The sequence below is a fragment of the Salmo trutta genome, chromosome 35, assembly GCF_901001165.1.
Source record: "Salmo trutta chromosome 35, fSalTru1.1, whole genome shotgun sequence".
NCBI classification, from domain to species: Eukaryota; Metazoa; Chordata; class Actinopteri; order Salmoniformes; family Salmonidae; genus Salmo; species Salmo trutta.
The window spans coordinates 1,153,805-1,163,340 of NC_042991.1; the positions used below are offsets into that span (position 1 = coordinate 1,153,805).

Genomic DNA, 9,536 nt, shown 5'->3' on the forward strand with positions numbered 1-9,536 from the left:
ATATATATATATATATATATATATAATTTTTCATATCATTTTTTTTATAACTAAAAATGCTGTACAGTGAAATGAGTATGCCCCTAATGCAATTCTAAAGTCTAATACATCCAGTGCGAATTCAATAGATTTGTCAAATTAACAAATGAATGTCTTTTGTTGATTTTATATAACATTTCAACCTCGTTTAGCATGATCTATTCAATTGTCATAATTCTACTATTTGTATTAATTTGCATCACTGTCAATGACACTTTTATTTTGAAGGCTAACCGCAAAGTCCACTGTTGTGGCTAATCCTTATTGTGGCTAGCTTCATATAGATGGGTCCGACCACCATTAATCAAATAAGAACGGTCTTCTAAATTAGAATTATTTTAGACAATGATACTAAGCTAGATTGTTAGCAAGCTAACTATAGCTACTGAAACAGATTGTCATTTTGCTACGTTTTTGGGGAAGAACATTGTTTGCATCATGAGCTAGCTAGCTTTTTTTTATGACCAGCACTGTAGGTGCACGAGACAAGTTTACCAGCATCATAGCATACGTAGCAATGAATCGTTGTGACATATGAAATATGAGTGAATGTAATCAATGTGTAATAACTATGTAAAAAATGTATGAATGCGTTAAATGTATGTGACGTGCAGTCATATTCAGGTCCTGATTGGTCAACAAGCTTATTTGACACGTCAAAGAGTTTTATTTGACGTGTCTTTTTTGACATGCAAAGACCCAAACGGCGTTCCATACATCACTGCTTGTTACGGCAACTGCACCGCCCTCGATCGCATGGCGCTACAGAGGGTGGTGCGGACAGCCTAGTACATCACTGGGGCCGAGCTCCCTGCCATCCAGGACCTCTATATCAGGCGGTGTGAAAAGAAAGCACCAAAAAATACAAATAATAATAAATAAATAAATCACTAAAGACTCCAGCCACCCAAGACATAGACTGTTCTCTCTGCTTCTGCACGACAGGCGGTACCGGTGCATCTGATACCAACAGGCTTCTGAACAGCTTCTATCCCCAAGCCATAAGACTGCTAAATAGCTAACAAAATGGCTACACGGACTGTCTCTATGCACACTCACGCACACTAACACTACAACAAACACCATCATTTGTGCACACACATAATAAGCAGATCCATTTATACTGCTGATTCTACACACACACACACATTTTTTGCATGTTATTTTGGCACTAATACGTGTCACGTATCAGTTTGCAAACAATGTAAAAATATATAATTGAGTTAATAAAGCCTCATACAAACATGGTCTGTTTTGTTTTCTTGAGTAGGGCAGCTCCAAAATGCAGGTGTTTCAACCTAGCTCAGTGCTTTCTGTGGTGGTGGTGGTGGTGGGGCAATTCAGCAGAAAATACGGAGCATTGCGCCGTAATGAGCTCAGTGTTCTGTCACTCATGGGGACACTACGTCACCACCAAGTCGAAGGGTAGAGCTAGAAAATTCTAGCCCCTTGGGTGCTGCCATAGTTACATTAGAAGTGCCCATCCAAGAAGGCTCAAGGTCATTGGCCACAGATAAAATGACATCAAATCACAATATATCTACAGTAGCTTTGATTGGACTGATCATGTCAACATCATACTTTCAAAATCTTAGCTAACACTCATCATCATGAATCAAGTCGACAATCTACTGGCAAATATTTTTTAATCCTTGTCATATGAAGAGAAATAATGAAGAGAAATTATAGATAAAACGTTAAAATCGGCCATTGGACATAAAGATTACACAAGTTGGAAATCGCAAATTCAACAGTGAGTGGTTTGTAAGGAATCAGTGGCTAACGGCAAGCATTGCAAAGCAATCATTAGCCTGCTATTCAGCAGTGGTGGAAAAAGTACCCAAATTTCATAGATAGACAATGACTCAAGTAAAAGTGAAAGTCATCCAGTAAAATACTAGAGTAAAAGTATTTGGTTTTAAATATACTTAAGTATCAAAAGGAAATGTAATTGCTAAAATATACTTAAGTATCAAAAGTAAAAGTATAAATAATTTAAAATTCCTTATATTAAGCAAATCAGATGGCACCGTTTTCTTGTTATTTTAATGGACGGATAGCCAGTGACACACTACAACACTCAGAAATAATTTACAAACTAAGCATGTGTGTTTAGTGAGCCTGCCTCAGAGGCAGTAGGATAACCAGGGATGTTCTCTTGATAAGTGTGTCACGTATACTCCCTCTCCAGCACTCGAGGTCGTCAGGCTGCTCATTATTACGCCTCTTTCTCAAGATACGACCTGAAGATCACTGATGTCATCATGATTCAACCTTTTTTTCCCCCTCTGAGAACCCAGTTGTCTTGAAAGAACCATAAATCCAGAGGATGCCAGACTTCGATGAACAAGTTTGATGACAAAATTTGCCCAGGAAGGACCGCCGCGCCACCTTCCTGGGCAAAGTGAGCACAGCACAAGGGGAGTCCAAAAATGTATTGTATGCTGCTGCATAAATGTAATATGCCAGGGAGATATGTATACTGTAGCTAAGAAAATATTACTAAGTGTATGTTGTGCAGTAAGCTGTTAGTAGCCCATGTGCCTCACCCTAATAATTTGGTATATTTTCACCTCTTAATTTTGGCTACTGTGCTGACTTGGTGGTGCACTTGTAGCCAACAAACTACTTTTGAGAAATGTAATCATCGAAAATTGTAAGAGCTTTCATTGTCTGCTTATATGCCCCCTTTATTTATCCTACAGTTCTACACTAAGAATGGCCCATGTTCTGAATTCTGTTGATGTACATTTCAAACGTGCTGAACAAAGTTATATTGACTACGTCCGTCCTAGCTCGCTCATTAATGTCTTAATCGAAATTAAAGATTGCCTCTCATCCGCTTGTCGTCCCCTTATGCCATAGTTTGTACATCTCAATTGTCAGTAGAAACCACATTTGTTTAAGCAAGTCAGCCATGTTTTTTTAAAAAGGCAGTAAATGAGGCTGAATGAACTGTTTCGCTGCCAGAAAAGGCTCCGCTGATAGCCAGGTGTAGCAGTGGTAAGGTGTTGGGACTCTGCTGTTGGGACAGCTTTATGCAGGCCCTAAAAGTTTTTGAGCACCGTTTGTCACCGTTATACTGCAATTAATGTATTGTTTTGTGTTGTTTAGTGGCATTGCTTGCATGTAACCCACATATATATATATTTTTTGCCCCACCAAGATTTACATGCAAAAATCACCCCTGCATACAATCATTTACGCAGCTGCTGCTCCGTTTATCAAATATCCTGATGCCTAGTCACCTTACCCCATTACATATCTACCTCTATCACTCTAGTATCCCTACACCAGTGGAGGCTGGTGGAAGGAGCTATAGGAGGACGGGCTCATTGTAATGGCTGGAATGGAATCAAATGGAACAGAGTCAAATGTGGTTTCCATATGTTTGATACGGTTCCATTTATTCCAGTCGAGCCATTACAATGAGCCTGTCCTCCTATAGCTCCTCCCACCAGCCATGCACATGGTGAGTATGGTACAGGAACTGACTGACCCTGTATATAAACTCAGCAAAAAAAGAAACTGCCCTTTTTCACGACCCTGTCTTTCAAAGATAATTCGTAAAAATCCAAATAACTACACAGATCTTCATTGTAAAGGGTTTAAACCCTGTTTCCCATGCTTGTTCAATGAACCATAAACGATTAATGAACATGCACCTGTGGAACGGTCATTAAGAAACTAACAGCTTACAGACGGTAGGCAATTAAGGTCACAGTTATGAAAACTGAGGACACTAAAGAAGCCTTTCTACTGACTCTGAAAAACACCAAAAAAGAGACGCCCAGGGTCCGTGCTCATCTGCGTGAACGTGCCTTAGGCATGCTGCAAGGAGGCATGAGGACTGCAGATGTGGCCAGGGCAATAAATTGCAATGTCCGTACTGTGAGATGCCTAAGACAATGCTACAGGGAGACAGGACGGACAGCTGATCGTCCTCGCAGTGGCAGACCACGTGTAACAACACCTGCACAGGATCGGTACATCCGAACATCACACCTGCGGGACAGGTACAGGATGGCAACAACAACTGCCCGAATTACACCAGGAACGCACAATCCCTCCATCAGTGCTCAGACTGTCCGCAATAGTCTGAGAGAGGCTGGACTGAGGGCTTGCAGGCCTGTTGTAAGGCAGGTCCTCACCAGACATCACCGGCAAAAGCATCGCCAATGGGCACAAACCAACCGTCGCTGGACCAGACAGGACTGGAAAAAAGTGCTCTTCGCTGACGAGTCGCAGTTTTGTCTCACAAGGGGTGATGGTCGGATTCGCGTTTATCGTCGAAGGAATGAGCGTTACACCGAGGCCTGTACTCTGGAGCGGGATCGATTTGGAGGTGGAGGGCGGTGTGTCACAGCATCATCAGACTGAGATTGCCTGCAATGACAACAATCTAAACGCTGTGCATTACAGGGAAGACATCCATCTCCCTCATGTGGTACCCTTCCTGCAGGCTCATCCTGACATGACCGTCCAGCATGACAATGCCACCAGCCATACTGCTCGTTCTGTGCGTGATTTCCTGCAAGACAGGAATGCCAGTGTTCTGCCATGGCCAGCGAAGAGCCCGGATCTCAATCCCATTGAGCACGTCTGGGACCTGTTGGATCGGAGGGTGAGGGCTAGGGCCATTCTCCCCAGAAATGTCCAGGAACTTGCAGGTGCCTTGGTGGAAGAATGGGGTAACATCTCAAAGCAAGAACTGGCAAATCTGGCGCAGTCCATGAGGAGATGATGCACTGCAGAACTTACTGAAGCTGGTGGCCACACCAGATACTGACTGTTACTTTTGACCCCCCCCCCCTCTCTTTCTTCAGGGACACATTATTCAATTTCTGTTAATCACATGTCTGTGGAACTTGTTCAGTCATGTCTCAGTATTTGAATCTTGTGTAAATATTTGTATTAACATGACATGTTATTGTTTGCTGAAAACAAACGCAGTTGACAGTGAGAGGACATTTCATTTTTTGCAGAGTTTAGTATGCTTACTTGTTTTCTCATGTTCTTCTTTATTTATCCAGGCGAATCAATTAAGAAAAAAAATATCTTATTTACAATGATGGCCTGGCCAGTGACGACTGGGAAGGGTGTTGCAATAAAATAAAAACACTGAAATCACAGGACAAGACAGACAACACAGAAGGACAGGGACATAATGACAAACACAAAAGTCAATACAGAACAGTTACAGCACAAGGAGAACAGATATCACAACACAGCAGTACAGAAACAATGCAACATTTAGTAAAAACAGTCAGCATAGATAGTAGACAGTCAGCACTAAATTTGATAGAATAGCAGGTACACCTATCTGACCAAGACTGCTGATACTCATAGAAAAAACAAAACATATCCATGCAGTGATTCAGGGACATTGTCTTCTTCTCTTCTTCAAAATAAATATTTTTGATCAGATTACCATTGCTATCCTGATCTGTTATTAGATTTGGGACCAGAGATATTAGCCTAAGCAAAGAAACCTATTAATTTCAGGGGATTCTTTTAAAATTTCAGTGGAAATGTATGCAATATGGCATATCATAAAAATAGAGGGTTGAGCTCGAACCTAACCTACCGTTCAATATTTGAATGACAGGTGCTTCTCGCTGGCAAATGCAGGACCTGTCGCGCTCCTCGCCACATTGGCATACACACAGATGTTGAACTATAGGCATCAAATAGGACCGTTGTCAGTTAGCCTTATATTATGTTGGCTGATATAATGGTGCGAGAGACATCTTAAATAATGCAATCTTATTACAACCAAATTAACTGACAATCTATCATAATATACTGAACAAAAATATAAAACGCAACAATTACTACAATTTTACTGAGTTACAGTTCATATAAGATAATCTGTCAACTGAAATAAATTCATTAGGCCCTAATCTATAGATTTCACATGACAGGGCAGGGGAGCAGCCATGGGTGGGCCTCGGAGGGCATAGGCCCGCCCACTGGGGAGCCAGGCCCTGCCAACCAGAATTAGTTTTTCCTCACAAAAGGGCTTTATTACAGACAGAACTACTCCTCAGTTTCATCAGCTGTCTGGGTGGCCGGTCTCAGACGATCCTGCAGGTGAAAAAGCTGGATGTGGAGGTCCTGGGCTAGCGTGGTTACACATGGTCTGCGTTTGTGAGGCCGGTTGGACGTACTGCCAAATTCTTTAAAACAATTTGAGGTGGCTTATGGCAACAGCTCTGGTGGATGGTCGTGCAGTCAGCATGCCAATTGCACACTCCCTCAAAACTTAAGACAACTGTGGCAATGTGTTGTGTGACAAAACATTTTGGAGTGGCCTTTTATTGTCCCCAGCACAAGGTGCACCTGTGTAATGATCATTGTTTTTAATCAGTTTCTTGATATGCCACACCTGCCAGGTGGATGGATTGTCTTGGCAAAGGAGAACTGCTCACTAACAGGGATGGAAACAAATTTGTGAACAACATGTAAGAGAAATAATATTTTTGTATGGAAAGTTTCTAGGGTCTTTTACTTCAGCCCATGAAACCAACATTTTACATGTTGCGTTTATATTTATGTTCAGTATAAGTACATCCTGAAATGAAAGCCTGTCAATATCTATATGTAACCAGTAGGGATGCGCTGCTGTCGGGGCTATAGGCCTAAGCTGCTACTTTGAAACAAGCCGAAAAAGCGTTAGCGAAGCATTTGCATAATAACAAAAAATGTTGGAGAAAAAAAATACACCCAAACGACATAGCCATCTCAAAACACAAGTTGTTCTTCCGGATAGCGGTCACATTATGGGTGCGTTCGTAAATTCACTCAGGCTATCTACTCCGATTTCAGAGCACTCTCGTCTGAGTGTGCTAGAGTGCAGAATAATTGATTCATTTACGAAAACTCAACAGCAAATTGAATATGCTCGGTGTCAGTAAACAACGCAAAAATACGTCATTCAATTGTTGCCAGCAGCACAGTTACCAACGCTCTGGATTACATAAACAATCTAACCAGCTCTGCTAGGGCGAGTAAAATGGTCATAGTGAGGTGTTCTCTAATTTGTGTCTGGAAGTAGCTTGCAAGGTAGCCAACGTTAGCTTGGGTGCCGTTGTGATGTCAGAACGCTCGAATCTACCCTACTCCTCCGCCAGAACCCGCCAGAACGTCCAGCGCTCCGAGAGCGAAACGCTCTGAATTTACAAACGGACAATCTGACAACTGATTGACGAAAGCAATTTACGAACACACCTTGTGTTTTTGCCACAAAAACTCAAGGCGCCCGAGTCAGAAAAGGGTTTCAAAGGGACTTTCTTAAAAATATTTTCCACGGCTGTGGCATCCCCAATAGACAACTTCAATGGAAACGAACTGAAGGTCGATCGAAGAGGACCCCAACCCTTCTGCACCGGAAAGTCAATGCATTCTTCGTGCAGAAATGAAATCGCGTGCTTGCACAAAGGGTTTGATGCACCGTTATGTTGCAAAAATGCAACAACAAAAAATCGTCAGCTAACTAAATATCGATTATGTTGTCCAGTTTACAAAAAAAAAATACTTCGTGATAATGAATTGAGAAGATGTCTAATGTATATTTTCATTCACACCAACGTTTCAGAATGACAATGTGGTGTGATAGTTAGCTTGCTAACAAGCTCTCCTAATTTACAACCACCATCAATTGAACCAATTACGTTAGCGTGAGTTCTCATTTCAAAACATGACCACTGGTAAAGTAGCTAGGTGTTCTCTCTCTTTTTGTGCATCCCGGTTAATTGCCGTATACATAATGCAACCAATAAAACCAGATGTGCAACAAACGGACAAGTTATATATTTTCCTCACACCTGTCACCTGAGTGACTAGCTCAGTTGATCACTACAAATGTTAGCAGACAGTGATGGCTAAACATTTTAACAGTTAATTGTGTAAGTAAATGGTCGCGATTTGACTACATTTCCCAATTCTCAAACATTGTTAATGGTTGCAGTTTTTAGAGCATGCAAAAATTCAGTCATGATAAAATGTTATCATACCTTAAATGTCTGTTCAATTCCTCCTATATTCTTGCCATCCCTACTACAGTACAGTGCACGCCGCTGTTTCTATCAATTGACATATCCAATCCAACCCACTTCCATGCTTTGGTTATCATTGCCGGGGAGAAATGAATCACGTTCAGTAGCGAAGGAACAAGGCACTATTCCCTACCAGAAGGGCTCCAGGGGGCACAATCTAATGCAACATACTACAACAACCGATTTTAAGATGAATTCACTGGCGAGGAAACGATTTTATCAATGCAAAGTAGAAAATATAATCTTGACTTCGTGGGGAAATGTACCTATCGTAAAGACTGTGATGGTACGTACCACTTTCTATTGTTGGAGAGCCACCTCACGCATCAGAGCGAGGAGCCACAAAACTGACCTTCAGAAAATGCACACCTGATTGGCCCATTTTCTTCAAACCACTCCCGGTCTTCTCGTATGTCCAATCCATAGCAAGGAGGTGGATAAACATTTGATTAGTTCTGATTGCCCTACTGTACTGTGCAAAGTGATTTTATTTTTATATACTTCATATTTTGTTATTGCAAAACTTTATCACAGTTACACATAATGTATCTCACTATTTAAATTATTGATATAGGTAACCATAGGATTACATGCAATTATATATAGGGTTTAATAATAATCATCCTGTGGGAAAGGTTGGGTAGGTTACTTTCTTAAATGTAATTTAGGTTACTGCTTACCTGTCCAAAATTGTAATAAGTGGGTAAGTTACATTAGGCCTAAACTCAGAAACGTAATCGGATACATGAAACACATTTTCTGTGTCATCCTGGTTGTCTCCAGGTGAAACAAACGTAAACTTTTTTCAATGCTGAAATGTTTTTTTTTGTGCAAACATCCTTTAATGAATTGAAAAGTAATCCAATAAGTAATCATGTAATTTTTCTAAGTATCTAATCTGACTACAATATTTTTTCTGACAATGTAACTGATTACATGTATTAAATTACTCCCCAATTTTGTTTGTGGGTTATTATGGCTGCGTATGTAATTGACTTTCAGATCGCGTACAACACAACTAGTCTTATTGGCTCGTTTGTTTCCGTTCAAGGAATATTGGCCAATCATGGTCTTGTATTTTGCCTGCAATAAAATAAAGAGGCGATTCGATTATCTGCCCCGGATTGCACCGGTGGAAGGAGTTTGTACGGGTGAAAAGTGATTGCATTCGTTTTGGGACATGGTTGCCTCCCGGGCGTGAGCCAGGTGCGCATCTCTGGATTAGGATTCAGTTTTTTTCCAAATGCAAAAGTGATTGCTTTATCTGCCTTCATCATGAAACCTAGTTTGAACATTCGAACATAAAAGACTCCCTCGTTGACAACATGACCGAGCATCGCAGATTACTGTTCGATTTGAGGACGCTTTTCTGCCTCACCGCTTTGGCCCGTTACGTCACAGGCCAAACCCATGTGCACCACGGCTCAGTTTAATCGAACT

General features: G+C 41.2%; 1 protein-coding gene across 5 annotated transcripts in view; it reads right to left on the reverse strand.

Annotated features, from left to right (window-relative positions):
• Window positions 1–9,188, reverse strand: part of LOC115174438 (wiskott-Aldrich syndrome protein family member 1) — a 172,257-nt gene extending 163,069 nt beyond the window's left edge. For 2 of the 5 annotated variants that reach the window (XM_029732953.1, XM_029732947.1), the window contains exon 1: window positions 8,055–9,187. The gene's annotated coding sequence lies outside the window, so the exon portion shown is untranslated. Of the gene's footprint in view, window positions 1–8,054 lie in introns of all 5 variants that reach the window. The other 3 variants (XM_029732949.1, XM_029732948.1, XM_029732952.1) reach the window with 3 other exon arrangements.
• Window positions 9,189–9,536: the final 348 nt, after the last annotated feature.